Source organism: Coregonus clupeaformis, chromosome 16 (assembly GCF_020615455.1).
Source record: "Coregonus clupeaformis isolate EN_2021a chromosome 16, ASM2061545v1, whole genome shotgun sequence".
Taxonomy (NCBI): domain Eukaryota; kingdom Metazoa; phylum Chordata; class Actinopteri; order Salmoniformes; family Salmonidae; genus Coregonus; species Coregonus clupeaformis.
In genome coordinates this window covers 4,658,358-4,668,858 of record NC_059207.1, presented here as the reverse complement: position 1 = coordinate 4,668,858, position 10,501 = coordinate 4,658,358, and the positions used below count along the sequence as shown (strand labels likewise).

Genomic DNA, 10,501 nt, shown 5'->3' with positions numbered 1-10,501 from the left:
TCCCACATATGCTGAGCACTTGTTGGCTGCTTTTCCTTCAATCTGCCATCCGACTCATCCCAAGTCATCTCAATTGGGTTGAGGTCGGGGGATTGTGGATGCCAGGCCATCTGATGCAGCACTCCATCACTCTCCTTCTTGGTAAAATAGCCTTTACACAGCCTGGAGGTGTGTTGGGTCATTGTCCTGTTGAAAAACAAATGATAGTCCCACTAAGTCCAAACCAGACGGGATGGCGTAGCGCTGCAGAATGCTGTGATAGCCATCCTGGTTAAGTGTGCCTTGAATTCTAAATAAATCACAGAGAGTGTCACCAGCAAAGCACCCCCACACCATAACACCTCCTCCTCCATGTGTTACGGTAGGAACTACACATGCGGAGATCATCCGTTCACAAAGACACGGCGGTAGGAACCAAAAATCTCCAATTTGGACTCCAGACCAATTTCCACCGGTCTAATGTCCATTGCTCGTGTTTCTTGGACCAAGCAGGTCTCTTCTTATTATTGGTGTCCTTTAGTAGTGGTTTCTTTGCAGCAATTCGACCATGAAGGCCTGATTCACACAGTCTCCTCTGAACAGTTGACGTTGAGATGTGTCTGTGACTTGAACTCTGTGAAGCATTTATTTGGGCTGCAATTTCTGAGGCTGGTAACTCTAATGAACGTATCCTCTGCAGCAGAGGTAACTCTGGGTCTTCCATTCCTGTGGCGGTCCTCATAAGTGCCAGTTTCATCATAGCGCTTGATGGTTTTTGCGACTGCACTTGAAGAAACGTTCAGTTCTTGAAATGTTCCGTATTGACTGACCTTCGTGTCTTAAAGTAATGATGGACTGTCATTTCTCTTTGCTTATTTGAGCTGTTCCTGCCATAATATGGACTTGGTCTTTTACCAAATAGGGCTATCTTCTGTATACCCCCCTTACCTTGTCACAACACAACTGATTGGCTCAAACGCATTAAGAAGGAAAGAAATTCCACAAATTAACTTTTAAGAAGGCACATCTGTTAATTGAAATGCATTCCAGGTGACTACCTCATGAATCTGGTTGAGAGAATGCAAATTGAGATGGGTCGGATGGCAGAGTGAAGGAAAAACAGCCAACAAGTGCTCAACATATGTGGGAACTCCTTCAAGACTGTTGGAAAAGCATTCCAGGTGAAGCTGGTTGAGAGAATGCCAAGAGTGTGCAAAGCTGTCATCACGGCAAAGGGTGGATATTTGAAGAATCTCAAATATAAAATATATACACTTTTTTGGTTACTACATGATTCCATATGTGTTATTTCATAGTTTTGATGTCTTCACTATTATTCTACAATGTAGAAAATAGTAAAAATAAAGAAAATCCTTTGAATGAGTAGGTGTGTCCAAACTTTTGACTGGTAGTGTATGAGTTTATGTTTACTATCAATTTACTTATTGTTTTCTCTTTTTCAGTAATGATTAGTCTAGTCCCAGTAATAGTAGGCATACAGTATGTTTCACCAGAGTTGTAATGTGCCTGCCAATAGATGCTATGGATGGTGAAGCACTTGGGGGGATGAGGGACACCAACAGTAACTTTCCACTGTGTGTCATTATCTCTCTATTGAAGATGAGTAACCTGCGCCACAGGAGGACTGGAATTCAGCTCTCACCACACCACTCAGTGTATCAAGACCACACACTCTCTTTTCACACCTCTCTTCATCTGTTCGACACACCAGACCCCTGCAGCTCAATAAGATTAGTGTGTAAAGAAAACAAACAAGGCCATTCTCAAGCATTCAACAAGTGTACAAAGCACACCTCTGACCCATGAACTCAATACATAAAACGACTTCAGTTCACAATGGTATTTATTCATGCTTACAATAGGTGCATACACAGGGATTTGGGGAAAGCATATAACATGCAATATGCTAGGTAATATATGCTAGGTAGACATATCCCCCTCTATTAACTTTTCCTTTGCTTTATCTATTTATTTGTGTTGTAGAGGAGGATGCAAATGATGAGGCAGCAGAGGAGAACTCCAGTTCTTATGATGGAGAGAAGGGTCAGGATTCCCATCTGGGCAGCAAAGTCACCACCCTCAAAGTCCATCTTGGTCCCGTTCCCAAACAGTATCTCCCCACATGAGGCCACAGCACAGTAGTAAGTCCCAGCATCAGAGAGGCTGAGGTTCCTCTTGGGGAGGTTGTAGACACAGCTCTGTGTAGGAGACCCAGTCTCAGGGCTCTTCTCACACTGATCATTCCTGTCTCCATGGGTAGAAATTATTCCTGGATGGGATTCTCCTGAGCCATGTCTGAACCAATAGACACTATATTCTGCTACACAGGTCTCAGTGTGTATTGTACAGTTCAGAGTCACAGAGTCTCCTGGCTGGACTGACTCAGACACAGGCTGCTGGAGCACAGACATGTTTCTGGACCCTGATCCTGACAAGAAGGTTTATAAGTCAGTAAATCTGTTCTCTATGTTGTGTCCCAACTTAACATTTTTGGAATCATACACAGTAATATCTGATTATGCAAATACAGCATAATTAAGTGTCACGATCATTGAGAGGCGGGTCGGACCAAGGTGCAGCGTGAAAAGCGTACATGTTAATTAACTCAATAAACACAAAACAAAACAAGAAACATTGTAACGTGAAGTCCTCAGCCTATACACATACAAGCCTAAACGGAACAAGATCCCACAACTAAGGTAGGCAACCAGGCTACCTAAGTATGAGCCCCAATCAGAGACAACGAGCGACAGCTGTCTCTGATTGGGAATCACACCCGGCCAAACATAGAAACACAACCTAGATCTACCACATAGAAATACACTAACATAGATCAACAGAAAACTCACACCCTGACCCAACCAACGAGAGTTTTCTTGATCAGGGCGTGACATTAAGCCATTGTATCCAAAACGTAATGTGGAAAAAACCCTCAAGATTATAGTTGCAGAACATGAGTTACTATTTCCTTTCTCTCTAAATTAAGATCAGAATGGCTCCTTCTCCAAACTCCATCTGGTTGGCATAAGAGTTCCCACAGTAATATGTGGCTGAATCAGAGAGCTGCATGTCTGATATCTTTAGGTGATTCATTCCTTCACCGCTTTGCACTGAGAAGCGAGTGTTACCATTAAACTCATGGTAAAATGTTGCATTCTTATTATACTTGTAAATTTTTGGGGATTGTCACCCAGTGTTTGCTTGTACCACATAAAGTACAGTGCCAGGTTGCATTTATAGAAGCAGTGCAAAGTCACTGTCTCTCCAACATTGGCTGTAACAAGACGAATTTCCAAGGATTGTACAGCAGCTAGAATACAGACAGAGACATGATCCGTTACTTACACAAGTCCTTGATATACCCAAAAAATACATATATGAATTGCATCAATAAAGTAACTTAGTGTACATCCCTTAAGCAGAGAAATATAAAAGTTGGACTTTTATACAAGAAGTGCCAGTATCAGACACAGTGTGATCATCATTGAAGATGTCCTCTTCACAACCTGTGTCTTGAGTGGAAAAAGTCCTCCATGTAGACAATACTTCAACTATGAGGTTATTGGTGATTGGTCGAACTGGATGTGTCATTTTTGTTAACACCTTATTCAGCCCACTATGGTCTTCGTAACTGAAAATCACTCATATACAGTGCCTTGCAAAAGTATTCATCCCCCTTGGCCCTTTTCCTATTTTGTTGCAATACAACCTGTAATTTAAATTTGGATTTCATGTAATGGACATACACAAAATAGTCCAAATTGGTGAAGTGAAATGAAAAAAATGACTTATTTAAAAAAAGTATGAAAAAAAATAACGGAAAAGTGGTGTATTCACCCCCTTTGCTATGAAGCCCCTAAATAAGATCTGGTGCAACCAATTACCTTCAGAAGTCACATAATTAGTTAAATAAAGTCCACATGTGTGCAATCTAAGTGTCACATGATCTCAGCATATATACATCTGTTCTGAAAGGCCCCAGAGTTGGCAACACCACTAAGCAAGGGGCACCACCAAGCTAGCGGCACCATGAAGACCAAGGAGCTCTCCAAACAAGTCAGGGACAAAGTTGTGGAGAAGTACAGATCAGGGTTGGGTTATAAAAAAATATCAGAAACTTTGAACATGCCATGGAGCACCATTAAATCCATTATTAATAAATGGAAAGAATATGGCACCACAACAAACCTGCCAAGAGAGGGCCGCCCACAAAAACTCACGGACCAGTCAAGGAGGGCATCAATCAGAGAAGCAACAAAGAGACCAAAGATAACCCTGAAGGAGATGCAAAGCTCCACAGCGGAGATTGGAGTATCTATCCATAGGACCACTTTAAGCAGTACACTCCACAGAGCTGGGCTTTATGGAAGAGTGGCCAGAAAAAAGCCATTGCGTAAAGAAAAAAATAAGCAAACACGTTTGGTGTTTCTCAAAAGGCATGTGGGAGACTCCCCAAACATATGGAAGAAGGTACTCTGGTCAGATGAGACTAAAATTGAGCTTTTTGGCCATCAAGGAAAATGCTATGTCTGGCGCAAACCCAACACCTCTCATCACCCCGAGAACACCATCCCCACAGTGAAGCATGGTGGTGGCAGGGACTGGTAAACTGGTCAGAATTGAGGAATGATGGATGGCGCTAAATACAGGGAAATTCTTCAGTCTTCCATTTTCAGTCTTCCAGAGATTTGAGACTGGGACGGAGGTTCACCTTCCAGCAGGACAATGACCCTAAGCATACTGCTAAAGCAACACTCAAGTGTTTTAAAGGGAACCATTTAAATGTCTTGGAATGGCCTAGTCAAAGCCCAGACCTCAATCAGCGGAACCCATCCAACTAGAAGGAGCTGGAGCAGTTTTGCCTTGAAGAATGGGCAAAAATCCCAGTGGCTAGATGTGCCAAGCTTATAGAGACATACCCCAAGAGACTTGCAGCTGTAATTGCTGCAAAGTATTGACTTTGGGGGGCATGCTGTGTTAATCAAATGATACAAACCCCCCAAAAAAATCAATTTTAATTCCAGGTTGTAAGGCAGCAAAATAGGAAAAATGCCAAGTGGGGTGAATACTTTTGCAAGCCACTGTAATCCATGCAAAGTTAACCAATGCTTACTGTATAGAATATGTTGTAGGGGGTGGTTGAAGCATAAACACTTTTTGGTGTCTAGATGATAATTGTTTTTTTGAGAAACATTGTATGGTTTGCTATTTAGGCACCAGCTGAATCAAAGATGTCCAATACTGAAGCAGTGTGTAAAGAGAATATATGAATATCCTTCTGTAAAGTGGGTTAAAATTATAATGATATCTGGTAAGTATACAGTACATTTTCAAGCATACATTACACATACATGTACCTGTATGCTCTTGGTATCAAACTTGTGTGCCTTAAATACATTTTGCCACACCCCATGCAACAGTTACAGACAGTACTCCTGATATAGGAGTGTAATACATAGAACATACAGTGCATTTGGAAAGTATTCAGACCCCTTGACTTTTTCCACATTGTTACGTTACAGTCTTATTCTAAAATGGATTAAATGTTTTTCCCCCCTCATCAATCTACACACAATACCCCATAATGACAAAGCAAAAACAGGTTTTTAGAAATTTTTGCAAATTTGTTAAAAATTTTAAACTGAAATATGACATTTACATAAGTATTCAGACCCTTTACTCTGTACTTTGTTGAAGCACCTTTGGCAGTGATTACAGACTTGAGTCTTCTTGGGTATGACGCTACAAGCTTGGCAAACCTGTATTTGGGGAGTTTCTCCCATTCTTCTCTGCAGATCCTCTCAAGCTCTGTTAGGTTGGATGGGGAGCGTTGCTGCACAGCTATTTTCAGGTCTCTCCAGAGATGTTAGATCGGGTTCAAGGCTCTGGCTGGGCCACTCAAAGACATTTAGAGACTTGCCCTGAAGCCACTCTTGCGTTGTCTTGGCTGTGTGCTTAGGGTCGTTGTCCTGTTGGAAGGTAAACATTCACCCCAGTCTGAGGTCCTGAGCGCTCTGAGCAGGTTTTCATCAAGGATCTCACTGTACTTTTCTCCGTTCATGTTTCCCTCGATCCTGACTAATCTCCCAGTCCCTGCCACTGAAAAACATCCCCACAGCATGATGCTGCAACCACCATGCTTCACCATAGGGATGGTGCCAGGTTTCCGCCAGACGTGACGCTTGGCATTCAGGCCAAAGACTTCAATCTTGGTTTCATCAGACCAGAGAATCTTGTTTCTCATGGTCTGATAGTCCTTTAGGTGCCTTTTGGCAAACTCCAAGTGGACTGTCATGTGCCTTTTACTGAGGAGTGGCTTCCGTCTAGCCACTCTACCGTAAAGGCCTGATTGGTGGAGTCCTGCAGAGATAGTTGTCCTTCTGGGAGTTTCCTCTGTCAGAGTGACCATTGGGTTCTTGGTCACCTCCCGGACCAAGGCCCTTCTCCCCCGATTGCTCAGTTTGGCTGGACGGCCAGCTCTAGGAAGTTCTTGGTGGTTCCAAACTTCTTCCATTTAAGAATGATGGAGGCCACTGTGTTCTTGGGGACCTTCAATGCTGCAGACATTTTTTGATACCCTTCCCAGATCCGTGCCTCGACACAATCCTGTCTCGGAGCTCTACGGACAATTCCTTTGACCTCATGTCTTTGTTTTTGCTCTGACTTGCACTGTCAACTGTGAGACCTTATATAGACAGGTGTGTGCCTTTCAAAATCATGTCCAATCAATTGAATTTACCACAGGTGGACTCCAATCAAGTTGTAGAAACATCTCAAGGATGATCAATGGAATCAGGATGCACCTGAGCTCAATTTTGAGTCTCATAGCAAAGGGTCTGAATACTTATGTAAATAAGGTATTTCTGTTTTTTATTTTGAATAAATTTGCAACAATTTCAAAAAACCTGTTTTCACTTTGTCATTATGGGCTATTGTGTATAGATTGATGAGGATTTGTTTTTATTTAATCCATTTTAGAATAAGGCTGTAACGTAACAAAATGTGGAAAAGGGGAAGGGGTCTGAATACTTTCCGAATGAACCGTATCCTGATATGTCGGGTGAACAGGGTGAAGCATTACTGTGAGGGTATGTGGGGGAAACACCTACAGTGTGAAAGTCAGTCTTATCCCTGTCATTCATGTACTAACTCAAGTGTAGGCTACTGGTTGAACGGTTAATAGGGGTGTACCTCGTGGGTAGGCCTCTTCGCTGTAGCCTAGCATACATTGATACAAGTTCTACTTTAAACTCTGTAAACACATGATTGTAGTTTGAATGAATTAAACCTATGATCTTGTGACAAGATCAGGGGCGGTGTGTTCATTAGGGCGATATGGGCGACGCACTGCCAAACGGGAAAAGGAAGGGATTTTTTTTCTAATCAATTATATCACGGCAACAGTAGTTATCAGTGTTCTAATCTAGACGTCTGATCTGCCACTAAATGTCCAATCAGGCTAAAGTCGTGCTTCAAATGGCCCCCGCCCCTTTTGGGGCGATTTCCAGTCAGGTTGAAAATCGCCCCAGAAGTCTGTCATAGCCTCTCATGTAAAATCTTTTTTTTTCAAATATCAGAGCTTTCAATACAATCTCTATGGGTTTCTGAGGGCTTGCACTTACGCGCTTTCGTCATACGTAACATAACCATGAACGTAACTAAGAAAAAGAGCGGTAGCAAAGCGTCAATCAATTCACGTACTACTATCAAAAGATGGCTAGCGTTCAGTGCAACTCGATTGTCTCGTTGAAAGAAGTTCACATCAAAGACCATTCAAAACGAGCTACTGGAGTGTATGCTAGCGGTCATGAGGGAACATATTGTGGAGGAGGTGAAGTCGGCGAACTTCGTAGCTATCCAAGCTGACGAGACCACGGACGTTTCTACACAGACACAGCTGGTGCTTGTGCTGAGGTACATAGATAGCAACCACAAAGTGCAGGAGCGCTTTTTTGAGTTCCTTCCCATCTCGGAATCAACCTCAGTCTCAATCGCCAGTGTGCTTTTGGAGAGACTGAACGGTCTTTTGCCGGCTGACGAGAAAGTCAAACTGTGGTGCACTGGCACTGTACCAGGTTCTCATGAGCTACAACCTCCAGGAGACGTTCTCTGAGACTGTGACTCTGTTGAACATCCTCATAACTACTCCCATGACAACAGCTGAAGCTGAGAGATGTTTCTCAACTTTGACACGAGTTAAGACATTCCTGCGAAATTCAATGGGCCAGGAACGTCTGAATGCACTGGCCATGCTTTCCATGGAGAGGGAACTAGTCCTCAGCATGCCTGATTTCAATGAGAAAGTCATTGACCGCTTTGCTGCATTGAAAGAGAGAAGAGAACAGTTTCAGTACAAGTAATGTAGCCTCTCTCTCTCTTTGTCCCTCCCTGTCTGTCTCTTTAACACACACACGCCCAAATCAGTTCACAGTTGATGTTGTTTAAAATAGTTATTTTTCATTTAAAAAAATAAAAAATAAAAAATTCTGTTCATGTTCATTTTTACAAATCTATACAATTGGCCAGAATATGGTTGTTCATATTTACAAATCTATACAATTGGCCAGAATATGGTTGTTAATTTTTACAAAGCCATACAGATAGCTGTGTTTACCTTTTCTATAAATTATTTTCAAATTCTGTTTTCAGGCAAAATGTCTATCACTGTTCATTTTCACAAATCTATACAAGAGGGCAGAATATGGAAGTCTATAAAAATTTCTTATTACCAATAACTTGCATCAATGTTTTCAGTAGCCTCTATCAAAAGCTCCTGCTTGCTTGTTGTGAATTATGCTCAGGTGCACATATTTCCAATTCAACCATGAGGCAAAAAATGTGGTAAAAGCTCTTGTTGATCCTGCAATCTGAACAAATACCAAGATGCTGTATTTTCAGCTGATATTTCATTTGTTTATGGAAATGCATATTGTTTATGCAGTGTTGAGGAATGTGAAAGAACACCCTTGATTATTTTTACTGTGATAACTTATTTTGCTTTTGTAAGCCAACACTTTTGAGATCAGTCAATAAATGCTTCTGGCATTGACTTATATGCTGCCCCTGTCTTCATGTTGTTGCTGGACATATCTTTTTTTAAATGTGTGTAGGTCACCTAAATCATCAGAAAAATTGCCCCCCCTGAGAATTTTTTCAGGAGCCGCCACTGGACAAGATACAGGCTACATGGCATTCAGTATATAAGTGGACTGCGTTGCTAATTGTCTTGGTTGTGAACAACAATGAAAGAATGAGAGAAAACAGACTGACACCACATAGACATCCTGCTGAAAACCACATAGAGACACATGTAAAAGGCCAGCAGGCCTGTCCAAAGCATAGAGACGGACTTGTTTTGTGCTCACAGCAGACCACAGTGTGGAGGTACCTGTGAACATCTCACTGTGTGGGTGCAAGCATGGGTGGGTTTAGCATATATCAGTAGGTTGTGTCTGCAGAAGCCCTCTGCACAAACCTCTATACAGACTTACTACTGTACACGAAATGGAACAAGTCTATTTTAGTCAATATCTGTTGTTTAACCCCCTAGAGTCAATAGACGCACTGGTGCGTCAATCTAAGTAACATTATAACAAAAATCCTCATCAAGAAGTATCAGTTTAAGCTTGAGAGATCTGATTTTTGCATTGGCTGCGTCTCAATCCACTACATCCGCCGATGTCGCACTTCCACATCTGCGGTGAAAGGTAGCATAGCTAGAGCAGTGTTTCTCAGACCATGAGACATCCCGAAAATTGGTCTTCTCTCGAAAGCGTCTGTAGCATCGGAACGGTTTGGCCTAAAAATGTATGACCACTCTATGGAAAGATGAGACTCTCATGAACACGATGGTGTTCTCCATTTTGCTCTACAACCCCCTCAAGTGTGTAACGTAATACGCTGGGAGTCAGGAAGCAGGTGCAGAAGGTGAGTTTAATAATGAATCGATGCAGATGAACAAAACATGAGAAACGTACAGAACTTGAGAGAAAACAACACTACCTAATGACTAATGTCTACTGATTGCTAAATAAAGGGGGAGTATTCACGGCAATAAAGATGACCAGATGTGCGTAATGATGGGGAGCAGGTGTGCGTAATCATAGTTGCCAGGGCCAGTGGTTAGTAGACCGGTGACGTCAAGCGCAGGAGGGAGGGAGCAGGAGTAGGCATGACAGTGTTTCACGGGACTCGTCTTAAGGTCACCGGTACCGGTTTAAAAAACGAATGGAAGTATGGAGGTCGTTTTGTACTTACCCAAAAAACGGGGTTAAATATGTATAATAAATATACAGTGGAAGTCGAAAGTTTACATTCACTTAAGTTGGAGTCATTAAAACTTGTTTTTCAACCAATCCACAAATTTCTTGTTAACAAACTATAGTTTTGGCAAGTCGGTAAGGATATCTACTTTGTGCATGACACAAGTAATTTTTCCAACAATTGTTTAAGGACAGATTATTTCACTTATAATTCACTGTATCACAATTCCAGTGGGTCA

The 10,501-nt window shown here is 42.0% G+C and overlaps 1 pseudogene; it reads right to left on the bottom strand.

Annotated features, from left to right (window-relative positions):
• Positions 1 to 1,964: 1,964 nt before the first annotated feature.
• On the bottom strand, positions 1,965 to 8,370 carry LOC123492738 (annotated as a pseudogene).
• Positions 8,371 to 10,501: the final 2,131 nt, after the last annotated feature.